Source organism: Ursus maritimus, unplaced genomic scaffold (assembly GCF_017311325.1).
Source record: "Ursus maritimus isolate PB19 unplaced genomic scaffold, ASM1731132v1 scaffold_11, whole genome shotgun sequence".
NCBI classification, from domain to species: Eukaryota; Metazoa; Chordata; class Mammalia; order Carnivora; family Ursidae; genus Ursus; species Ursus maritimus.
Window position 1 is genome coordinate 35,898,532 of NW_024423453.1, and position 13,194 is coordinate 35,911,725.

The window sequence follows — 13,194 nt, forward strand, 5'->3', positions numbered from 1 at the left end:
TGCAGCAGTAGATGCGAACATCAGGTGTTTATAAGTCACTGATACCTAAAAGGTAACTCCCTCACATTATCGCTTTCTTCATAATGCTCAACCTTCAGAACCAATGTATTATGCAAAGTACACTTCTAGTTCATTCTATCAGATCATTAGATGCGACTGCAAGATAAAACTACATATATATATATTTTATGTACAGTGTATATTACATATCTGTATATGTAATATAGATAAATATCCCTGCTCTTAAAGGCCTTACTAGAGCAATAAGACTTATAGACATTGATATTATATAGTGCTGTAAGTCTGTATAAAGGGCTAAAAATCTAGTCCAAAGGCATTAATTCATTAAACAAAGACTGAGTGTCTTCTATGGGCCAAGCCATGTTCTGGGTGCTAGACATACAGCAGCAAAATAACACAAAATCCCTGCCCCCATGCACCACACTGTATCTAGGGGGTGGGGAGAAAATTTGTAATTAAATGTATACATGAGTGAATTGCAGACAGTGTTGGAACAACGAAGAACTGGGAAAGGCTGTATAGAAAGAGAAGAGAAACACAATCTGCATTTTAAAGGAATGACAGGATTGGGTCTGTGGTGAGGAGGGCAGCTTGAACAAAGGTTTGGGGAGGGGAAGGAGTGATACAATGACAGAGGTTTTACCAGAATACACGGAAGCAACAATGTCCAGAAGAAAGTCTGCTTTGAGATTCACCCATAGAATGTTTTGTCTAGTAACATGTACTAAGTTATCACAATTTTAATTGATGGTATAAAGTTATAAATTTTCAAGTTGCAATTTATCTATTTGATTACAAGCGAGGAATCTCATTATTGTTTTGAAGATGAGGTGGTTTATTCACTTTCATTCTTTATTCTACATGCTCGTAAACGTAGTCTTTTGCGGGACTTTTTTAATCATAGTTTTTGTCTTTCTACTTTCTAGGCAGCTCAATGTGTTTGGTTAAAATATGCCACATACAAGATGGTGCAGTTCCTTGCCTTGTTTTCCATTATCCAAGTTAAAAAAAAATTTTTTTTTAAGTAGGCTCCATGCCCAGCGACCTTGAGATCAAGATCTGAGCTGAGATCAAGGGTCGGACACTTAACTGACCAGGCACCTCTCAAAAGATTTAATGCGGAGTTGTTCCTGTGTCTAGGGAAATGAGAGGAAATACTCTTCTTTCTCCCTCTGGCATAGCACTAAGCATGCACAGCTCAAACGAATACAGATCAGTGACATGAAGTTTAAGCGGGCCTCCATGCTCTGGCTGGTGACCCTATCTTTCATTGTTTCTGTAGAAAAACAATTCATGGAAACCACCACATAAAATAAGTTCTAACATCTAGCCCATTTGGGATGGAAATTTTGTAATTTTGCAAAAATTTCAAAGAGCTATAATCCTACTTTTACTTCATATTTTTGGTATTTTCTTTTTCTATAGACATTCCTTTCTTCGCTTACCACCCTCCCCCACTGCTCTCTTCCTTAGTTAATTCAATATCTGAAATCAGTAGGGACTTCTTTTCTGAGGGCATAGACCAGGCTTTGGAGGAGCCTTATGGGATAATTAATCAAATTTCCCTCTGGGTGTTCACATTTTCTTCAAATAGCATAGGCTTTCAAGTCACACAAGTCTACTACTGAGCTGAGTGACATGTGTCAAGTGACTTACTCTCTCTGAGCCCATTTCCTCAGGTATAAAATGGAAATGAATAAAGTCTACCTTGAAGGGATGTTATAAGGTTCCAATAAGATGAGGTATTAATAATACCTACTAAAGATTTGAATAAAGCAACTGCTTAATTTCCCCATATACTTACCTGACTTATCTAAGTGGTTCTCAAATGGGGGTGATTTTGCCCCCTAGGGGATATTTCGTAATGTCTGGAGATATTTAAGGTTGTCATAATTGGGAGGGTTGCTACTGTCATTTATTGAGTAGAAGCCAAGGACGCTGCTAAATACCCTACAATGCACACAACAGCCCCCCATAACAAAGAATTATCCAGCCCAAAATGTGAATAGTGTTGATGTGAAGAAATCCTGATTTAGCCTTTGCCTCAACTATTTTCATGATTGGAAACCATCCCTTGTGGACCTGGCCACTCTATCACTGAAGAGTTATGTGAGAAAACTGTTGGTTAAGTTAAGCAAAACCTGTAACTTCTACGTGCTCGTCATGGTTGTGTTTTGTGGGACAACACAAGACGAATCCATCCTTCATCCATGTGACAGTCCTTCTAATACTGAAAGATAGCTGTTTTCCCTCCTCAAAGCCTATAGAGTCATCCAGGAGACTCTGAAATGAGTGAGAATGTAACCCCAGCAGTTTAGCCGCATTTGAATGTTTCATTTTTAGTTTCATCTGAGTTCTAGAAGAGTTTAAATAAACCCACCTGGACCAAAAAATGTCTGTGACCAAGGAGAGTTCTTGTGGGAAGAGGAGGCTCTCCTCTTCATGGAGCCCTCCCATGCTTCGGGCTACTTGATGGGAGTGGGCCTGCAGGGGAAGTACAAGGATTGTGTTGAGACCTGGTCATCCTGTCTCATTAAGCTGACTTTTTTTTCCAGGCCATGTTCTTCTAGAACACTCCATGCTTTCTCAGTACAATCAGTTTTTAGCAGCATCTCTGTTAAAGGTTTAAACCAAAAATGGTTTTCTTATTGCTAAGGTCACTCTAATGAAATGACTCCAGTTTTTGAGTATTTACTTAGAACATTCTATTCAGTCTGTTTTCTGTGCGTTATATAACAGTGTAGTATAAACTCCAAAACACTTGATCTATTCATCTTAGAAACTTTGTATGCAGTTTATAAAGCAAGAGTATTCTGTCCTATTTCCACTGTGTAAAATGTGAACAACACTAGCTACCTCCTAAGATGTTAGGATATCTGTAAGACTCACATAAGTGGCAATTAAACACTAACTGCTGTTTATATTAAAAAAAAAATGTCTGTGAAACCATAAAGAGGCATCCGTCAGGTTTGTTTGTAAAGAAGAAGTTATGGTCTATTACCTAGGGTGTATTTTTTACCTCTTCCTCCTTACCCATCATAAAAAGATAGTACAGCTAACTGTTATAGATCTCCTACACAAACGCAAAATTGTGCCATTTCATTACAAAAGTTTGGCACTGTGCTCAATACAGTGCATTACTTTGAGGACAAAAGAGGCAATGATAACAGATTTACTCTTATGCAGTAAGAAATACAGAAATAAAAAAATCAAGTTGACCATCTTGAGCTTGAAATCAATGTCAAGTCTTATCGGAAATACATTTATTCTGATTTCTGGCAATCTAACCCCCTTTAGCCATTTCACAGTTGGTGAGCAGAAAGGATGTTTCTGCCTCATTTACAGTGTCTGAACATGATTCAGACAATCAACTGCAACATTAGTCAAAGAAATCAGTGGCTAATGATTTCTGACAAGCACTGCAGTAATAGGCTGAGGACCAGACTGGACCACAACAACATTCAGGGCACTTTCCTGGAGTCAGCAATCAGAGACTGCAGAAGATGGTAAAAACGGGGTAAACAGAACTGTTATCACGTCACTTAAAGGCTCTTACACATTTTTGCGAAGTCATAGTATCTGACAGGCAGTAAATACAGTAATCCTTTTCTACAAATACGTTATATTGAATGAACACTGAGCACAAGCACGTTATGTAGCTCTGTAAACTGTAACACACAAAAGTACTTAAATAGTTTGCATTCTGCTGAAACTATATTCTTAAGTTAGGAGCAGTCTAGCCTTACTATTTATATGGATCATTTGGAGTACAAACTCTCTCTTCCTGAAATGCATTACTCATCATTTGGAGTAACTATTCCATACTGTTTACATTGCCCAACACACAACATGAAGGTTATGTGATCTAGTGCAGAAGGGATTGAATGTTAAAAGGTATATGTTCTAGATTCTCTTCTGCCATTAGCTCAGGGTGTGACTTTGACAGGTCACTTGGTTACCTTGAGCTTCAGTATCCAAGTCTGGAAGATAATGGGGTAGGACCAAAGGATCTATAATTCTCCCTTCCAAAAATATTAGTTGGGAGTTCAGAACTCTACATTGATATATTTAGTAATTTAAGATAGGCTCTGATTGTTTCAATAATTTGTCCTTGGCTTTAAAGTCTCTGATAAATCTATTTTTTAAAAAATCTTCTAAAGAAACAAAATGATGAATCCTTTCATTCAATTGAAATGTTATTTTCATGCTTCCCCCTCACTTGAAAAATTGCACATACTCTTAATGAATTGCTTTTTAAAGAATGTTCCTACCCTGGAATAGCTGATAGCAAGGAGAGCTGAATCTACAATGCTTTTGGTTTATATTAAATGGCAATTGCTATAAAGGCAACAATCAGTTCTCTTTAGAAATAGCAAATTTTTCTTTTACCACCTAAAAATTTTAAGAATTTGATGAAAATTCAAGGTTATCCTTAAATTATGTAAACTGAATTGAATTGTTAATCTCTCACATGTTAGGAGTTTATATTGTATTTTCAAAAAGCTTTTATAAAGATAGAAATAAACTTCAAAAAAATTCCAAGGATCTTCTTTTACCTTAAAACTGTCTCTCTAGACATCCAATATACAGAGGACTCTCAAGCCCCAAAATGATGAGGTAGAACTTCACTTGCAGCTAAAAATAAAAGTTTTCTGAATAGTAAATTGGAACATATTGCTCGAAACTGCCATTTCTAAATCAGTCATTACAGTTTTGTAGTATGTTAATGAGACATATTAATGAAGAATTTCGGTTCTAATTCTCAATTATTTTCTATATTATAAATCAGAAAGCATAAAAATATTTATCCTGTACAAACCAATCATGGTGTGAGTTATATGTACAGCTCCTTAAAAAGAAATTTTCCTGCCCTTAAGTTCTTGTTAGGAAAATCCAGTGGAGACTTTGTTTTATATTTTGCTAGAAGGTCCTTGACCAAAGGCAGTCCAGTAATCTGTGAGGTGGCCTGATATAAAAAGTCCTATTTGGTGGAAGACTATAGTGATTGGTTAGTTCTATCATGCTCTCTTAGGAAATTTAGACCCATTGAGCAGTTGGTAATTGCATAAGTGAGGAGGTGCTTCAAGATAAATGAACATCAAGAGAGTGATTGAGTTATGTCAATAGAGTGAATCCAACTGACTGTTGCTGCTGAGGGGATAGTAAGAAAACTCAGCCCCTTGTGTTCTAGGGCCCTCCAGTTCCCAAGAATCTTTCAGTCAGTGAGACCCAACCGTCTCCTGATTCCAGGTATTCATGGGATATGATTCCTCTTGTTACCACAGGAATCTCTACAAGTACTTCCCTTACTTGAGGTAATCTGAATGAATCTCTTGTACCTAAAGAATAAAACAGAAGTATTGAGAGACAAAGGGCTCTCTAGAGCTAAAGTGGCAAATAAATAACTTCTAGGCTTTTTCCCTTCCAAGTTTGCCACTGAGAAAATAGTACAGGGTGATTCTTTCCATGGAAGTAGGCCAGCAAAAACAGGTTATAGAAAATGATTAGAGATTTCATTTCCAGAAAAGATTCTGAATGAAAAGAAGTTTGTGTATTTTTTTTAAACTAAGAAATTCTCAAGCCCCACTTGGTTATGTTTATATGAGGATGAAAAGGGATTGTGACAAACGATTCCATTATACCTATGATAACATTACCAATAATTTCAGTTGTCTGTACTTTATGGAGACTAAAGATGGTGGTGGCAAACCAAATCAAATGAAGTGCCAGTCAAATCTAATTTGACCAAACATGTATTGTCACTCACTTTGCCAGTGCAGAGACGTCAACATTTATGTCTTGCTGGAATGTGTGGGACCCTGGGAACCTCTCTCCAGTCACAGAGACCTTTCACTACCAGGAATGAGCCCAGTGCTGTCCACCCCACATCCTTCTGCCTGCGTTGTTCTTTCTTATTTCACGCCTGACTCTTCCAGCCCCTGTACACACACATACCACTTCTTTGTGCTATTATAGCACTCACCACAGCACCATATGTATCTACTTATTAGTATTGGTCTCTCTACAGTTAGCCATGGGGACAGGAACTGTATCTGTTTTGCTCTCCATTATACCCTAGTTCCTAGTTTTATGTTAATGCTGAATATTGTTGAATGAATATGGTAGAGCCCTTGGAAGAGACTGGTAGTGAAGTACCTGCCAAAACATTAAAGTGGATGTGACGAGCTGTTGTATTATAATACCCTTATGATTATATTCTATTAATGATGTATTTATAATTATATAGTATCTCTATAATAAGATTATATATAACTAACTGGCTTAAAGAAAAATAAGCTCTTACATAAGTTAAGTATAACATTTATATTAAATATACATCACAGTTTGTTGTCAATTATATTTTATTGCATTATATTATATATGTTTTGCATCATATCTCATTCAATAAAGACAAAAAAATGTGGCACTTTATAACTATGGTAAATGGAAAGTATGGGAAAATTTTCAGCTAACAGTCAGTCCAAGAATTCAAGTATTAGAAAACAGGCCAAATTCCTAAAGGACAACTTAAATGACTTTTCAAAATGACATAAGAGCCCCCTACTCAATGTGTGCTTGTTTCATCTAATCATATTCCCAAATGACTCGGTTTCCCCATTACAGGCCCATTATGCTCAGTGAGGACATGCAGATCCAAGGCTGAAATTGTTAGATTAGTCATGGTATCTTGAGGAAATAATTCTTCCTATCTGTGGAGGGAGGATAAATCATTTTTCCCCCTTTCTTTTAGTCTAGACTGATGACAGACAAATGTGGTTTCTATCTTCACAGGTAACAAGCTAAGACAGATAGGTAAGCAGTGAAAAGTCACTAGCTCAGTGACAAACAAGGTTCCCTAGCTTCCCCTGAACTGTCTTCCATTTGACCACTTTGAACGTAATGGCTTCTGGCTCCACAGGAAGGGATCAAAGTGTGCCCTATATTAGTGTTCTATATTACCTAGGAGGTTTGAATAAACACTAATACTGTGAAAATTTCTATATTTCTGCATGAACCAATTCCCACTAGGAGATTTGTCTTTCCCCCTGGAGGTAGAGCCATCATCTATTCGTAATCCCTCTTACTAGATTTCTCCCCTCATTTAAGGCAGGATTCAATAAAATTTCGTTCTGTTTCCCCCTTCTCAGAAACCCATGAAAGCCTTGGAAAACATTTTCAGCATATTCTCTCTGTACAACCTGATATCCTTTCCACCACAGGCCATTATTCTGGTAAACTCGGTAAACCCTAATTTAGATCCACGATGTAATGCTTTCAGATCAAGCTGGGTAAACACGTTTCTTTAAAATAAAACATGGTAGGAAAGTCTTCCTCTAAATGCTCACACACAGAGGAAGCTTCATCTATTACCCTTTTGCCGTGATGGAAGAGGCAAGAAAACAATTTATGAGTCATTTCCATTCTGACAGATGCGACCAGGACTGGAAATGCAATGCCTGCCAAGAGCTTTTATCAAGTAGGTTATAACAACTAGTAATAAGTGTAAATAATAAATGGCTGGAATCTTAGGGGAAACAGTGGCAATACGAAATGATTTTTGGTACTTCTGATGGGGCTCTGCCACTCTTGGAATTCCCTGCCTTCCCAGTAGAGTTTTGGCCTGACAATAAACAACAGTTTAGTACTTTATCTAATCCCAGCCAGGAGGTGAGTTCAACAGCAAGCTTTTGCAGATGTTCACATCCAATAATCTATCCATAATTGATGAAACAGGGAGGTCAGATGTAATGGCTGCTACTATTCCAGCAACAAATAAATGGTTATTGACAAAACAAGCCAGTGTGGCGCAGAGCGCTGAGCAGTGACAGGCATGCGGTGGTGCTGAGCAGAGGCGGGGAGGGCTCCTGGATTCCTCAGCCAGCCGTGTGGCAGGAGGGCCACACTGACACATAAGCAGATGGAGGTGACTTGGAAAGGAAAAGGGAGGTTGCTGAAGTACAAAAAAAAAAAAGAAAAAAGAAAAAGATGAAGACAGGCAGAGGCAGAGAAGAAAATGATGAGTGAGCCTTGGGCAAGGCTGGGGACCCGGGTGAGTACAAATGTGTGAACAGTTCAGAAATGCCTTTGAATGTGTGCACTGTGATCCAGATGTCTGGTTGCTTTTATCACCAGTGTGTCTTCACTCATAGAGCTGGCTGTCACACCGCGCAGCCTAGGTGACTCTAACACCAAAGCGCGTGCGTGGGATGCTTTGGTGCCCGGACCCTCCCTCCTATGGAGGGACATTCATCGATATTCCATTTAACACTGCAGACACCTTCTTTTCCCTATGCATTAAAAAAAAATCTATGAAAATCATTTATGCAGTTTTAACAATATTTTCAGATAAGTCAGAGATGCAAAATTCTGAAGCTAGAAAATTTCTCAAGCCTGGGACTAATCCTGAAATACGTGCTGCTTAAAATCAAATTTATTGCAAAGGAATGTGAGTGGAAGGCAAAGTTTTCTTTAATAATAAAAAAACAAACACTGCACTCTATTCACCTCAACCTAGGCAAAGAGTATAATAAATGCATTAATCGAGTATACTTTTATTGACTGAATAAAATTCAAGATATTTAAACATAAATAAATAGCCGAAATCCTACATTTCTATTCCAGTGCTAAAAAAATAATGTTTTTACACAGTTTACTATGCAATATTGTAAGATGAAGAATGGTAGAATGAAATGGTAGTTATTATTGCTATAGGTAGTCATAAACAGGCTTGGGACAGAGATGTTTTAAATATTAATATTCCTAAAATCACTTAAATCAATTTAACACTCTTTAGTGGTTTATTTAGAAGCGTGATTTATTTTACACTTTTCAACCAATGCCTTTGATCAGCTCTGAAATAACATATGAGCTGAAAATAAAATAGCAAAACAAATTGCTGCTAGCATTCCTATAGTAAGCTTTAGGTTTTATACGATAAACTAGAAAATTACCATTAGACTTGGCATTTTCAAATTATTTATCAATACTTAGAGATGGAGAATTATAGAGCCCAGAAGCAACTGTGGAGATCATCTTTCTAATAACTTCCTAGTTGCTCCGCTTCCTGAGCCCTGCCATCCTCAAAGCTGAGGTCCTTCCGTTTAGCAACTCTGACCTGCCACAGTCCCCAGGGCCATCCCGGTCCCTAATCTGCCAGGGCAGAAACCTGGCATCACATCAGTCTGCTGCAGATTATATTCTGTTTTAAACTCTATCAAGGCGACAGGGCTCTTTCCATATGCCTTAACACCAAACTCCCAACACGTGTCCCAGCCCCTGAAGCCGCATTCCCATCTTGTTCTTCTTGCCTAAATCTGTCTTGGTACCATGCTGAGTCCCTACTTACTGTGAGCTTGGAGACCTACCTTGTTGCCTCAATATGCTCTCATCAGGAGTGCCAGTCCTAAGTCTCAGTCCCTGTGGCTTGGTGCTTGTCACTTGCCAATGGCATTCACTACCATTTATAGAGCAAAAGCTACATATGTGAAGTGTTTTATATTCATGGTACATTTAATGTGCCCAGAGCCCTCTGAGATAAATATTAATATCCCCATTATACAAATGAGATAAACTTAAGTGCAGAGAGGTTATGTAACTTGCTCTAGTATACACAGTCCTAGGGTTGGAGAAGAAGAAAGGATTTGAACCAGGTTTACTGGACTTCAGATCCTTCTTTTTTGTTCTTAAGCACTGTGATACGCCTGCCGCTTGATTGTGGCTGACTTAGACCTTCACTTATAGCTTAAAACCTCCTGGCACCATTCCCAGAAGCTGTTCTCCACTTGCCTACAGGGGTACCCACAGCAGCCCAATATCTGACATTATAGATGCTAACCTCATGCTTGCCTGGTTACAGCTTTGTCTATTACCAGCTGCTATTTTTTCATCACATGGACTAATTATAATAGTTAATAATCTTTAATACTATTTATTATGTCATTCCTCTGCCTGCAGTGACCCCCTTTAGACTCAGAAAAAAACCACCTTGCATTATAAGGCCTTCCATGAGCCCACCCCTAATCTCTCTGACTTTGGTTCCCATTCCTTTGCTCCCCTTTTGCTTCTCCTTAGCCTCCAGCCTCCAGGTTTAGGCTTGGTGCCTTAGAGCTTTGGCCTTGACCTTTTACCTCTGCTTGGCATGTACTTTCATCCTCTTTCTCATCTGCCCGCAGTCTTTCCTCAAATACCAACTTTTCAACGAAGCCTTTTCTGATCAGCTATTGAAAATTTCCTCTACCCACCACTTGTTGTGGCACTCCTGAATCATTCCTAAGTTTTCTTTTTCTCTATAGTGCTTATTACTGTCTGACACACTATCTAACTCACTTGTTTATTATGTTTCATCTTCATTGTCTTTCTCCAATGGAATGGACGCTCCATGAGGATGAAGATCTTTGTTCTGCTATTGGTATATTCCAAGCATCTAGAACAGGGCCTGGCAATAGGTGCTCCAAACTATTTGCTGGATGAATGTGTCACAGACAGTTCTTAAGACTATGCATATTAAATAACTTAATCTTCCTGACACTCATGAGTCATTCTTATCTCTTTTTAAAGGTGAGAAAACTGAGGCACATAGAAATAAAGCCAAGAGACCAAGGTTATCAAGTGGTAAGTGATCAAGAAAGGACTTGAACCCAGGCCATCTGATTTCAAAGACAGCACTCTTATCTGGCCCTTTCTCTCACCTCAGTGCCAAGATGCTGCCTGACAATGTCACCATGCAGGCGAGGCCCCACGTTCTGGCACCTTTTGGTACCACGTGTCTTATTGTCAATCAAGATTATAACAATGGTATCCTGTAACAATGTTATGAAGTAAAATGAACTAGATTAAACAGCTTGTTCAAGATCAAAGAGCTTGTGACAAAACCACAGCCAGAACCCAGAATGACTGACTCCTAATTTGGTGGTCTTTTTGGGACTTTCAAAACCTATTCAGAAGATCCTAATGATTGCCTAGATAGTACTTCTCTATTTCCCTATAATCTATAATAATAAACAATTAAAAAGTAATTTTGGCTTTGCAACCTTGTAACAAATATTAGTGATTATTTACATAATATTTTAAAAGGAAAATGTTTATTTTGGTAATATCTGTGATATTATAAACATATAAAATGAACATAATAAACAGTCACTCTGCTGTAAGCTAATATAAGCTCATAGGGAAAATGAATATGTTTAATTAAATTTAGGAAAAATGTATAGTTAAATCATTTGCAGTACAATAATAAGGACCAATAAACCATTATCTTTTTACTATTCCATTGGAATTTTCATCAGCAGGCTAGATTAATAAATATCATCTTCCTTTTACAAGGCGGGATGCTACGAGATCTGTCTATGATCTGGTAAGTCAGCAAGGGCAGCAGGGGTAGCATAATCCTTGCGTGGACACAGCAAACATACTTCTATTATTCTATAATATTCACCAGCATTTATTGAGGGAGAATAGGATGGCAGACATAGTTCTAAGTACTTTTTGAATGCTAACCCATTTAATCCTTCCAACCACTCTTTGAGTTAGGTGCTAGTGTAATCCTCACGTTGCAGGTGAGGAAACTGAGGCACAAGAGAGGTTAAGCAACTCACCTAATGTCACAGGATTAGTAGTGGCAGGACCAGGCTTTGGAGTTAGGTGATGTAATTCTAGGGGCTGTGCTCTTAATCACTACATCATATTGTGACAATGGTTAAAACAGTAACAGAGAGCATGGAAATATACCAGAAAGACCCTATCTCTCTCCCCCTATTTCGTTTTATCCAAGAATTACAAACATTCTGCCCTACGGATGTTTCAGCTGAAAACCTAACAAACAGGATTGTTTATGCTCTTTCCCTTGCATTTACTGAGTTGCTAGTAGATAGCAAATTTGCATCAGTAGCAAGAAGACATACAGGGTTGTAGAAAAAATATGTTGAACACACTGCTTTTGAAAAAGAATTGTGTTACTTTTCCTTCTACAGATGTATTAACTCTAGTGCTGCTAGATATTTCATTGTTGGCAAAACATCTAGAAGAAACAGGCAAATTCAACTATGTGTTTAAGTCATGACCAGTGAAGAATCCATGGTACTCCATTATTTATGCCAATGGAGGGTACGAGAGAGATGGGAAATGGAAATTCGAGGTGAGGATTCCTGACATCTCTTTCTCTGGAGAAGCTACAAAGCAGTGGGTCATTTCTAGCCTGATGCCACTTGCTAATTCTACTTCCTGTGTCCCTGAACTCTGTGCCTATTCTTACCTGGCTTGACAGCAGATGGTGATCTTTTTTTAAGCTTCAAGCATTACTCGATAATAATTTCTACTGGATAAGAATAACAAAATGTTATTTATGTCAACCAATAGTTCATTAAGTGGAACAGATGAGAATGTTATAAAAAATTTGTACACGTGATCTGTGATGAGACTTTACAAATGAGTTTAAAAACATCTTATTGGGGCACCTGGGTGGCTCAGTCAGTTAGTCATTCAACTCTTGATTTCGGCTCAGGTCATAATCTCAGGGTAGTGAAATGGAGCCTGTGTCAGGTTCTGTGCTGAGTGTGGAGTCTGCTTGAGATTCTCTCTCTCTCTCCCCCCTGCCCCTTCCCCTGCTCTTCTCTCTCAAATAAATAAATAAATAAATCCTTACAAAAATAAATAAAAATATCTTATTGACAATACCAGTTGCGACAGCATTAGTACTTAGAAGGGTGGCTCTAGTCTTGGCTCTGTATTTGCTAGCTTCGTGACCCTGAACAAGTCATTTAATCTAAGTCTCAGCCTTCTTCATCTGTGAAATGGGAGTAAGAGTAAATGGAAAATACTAATAATATCTGCCTCTTAGGGTTCCTGTGAATATTAAATGAGGTAAAACATGTAAACAATAAGGTTGGGTGGAGTTGCAGACCCATAGCATACAAAGGCACACTGGTTGTTACCGGTGTTCATGATGATACTATTCTATCAGTTAGGGCTCATTTGATTTCATGGGACAAAAACCACCCCAATATAATTTTGGCAAAATGGGAAACAAGGGACTCAAATGCCACCAGGAATTGCTCTCTCCATTTCTCATCTTGGTTTCTCTCTGTGTGTGAGCTTTATTATCTCAGCCATCCTCACCATCCTCCATGGTTCTGGAAGCATCCAGGCTAACCCCTCACCAAAGACTGGCTCCCATTA

At 38.3% G+C, this 13,194-nt stretch overlaps 1 protein-coding gene across 1 annotated transcript in view; it reads right to left on the reverse strand.

Moving 5' to 3' along the window:
- The window catches only part of TTC29 (tetratricopeptide repeat domain 29), a 232,049-nt gene that overhangs the window by 113,373 nt on the left and 105,482 nt on the right, over positions 1-13,194 (reverse strand). The window lies entirely within an intron of this gene.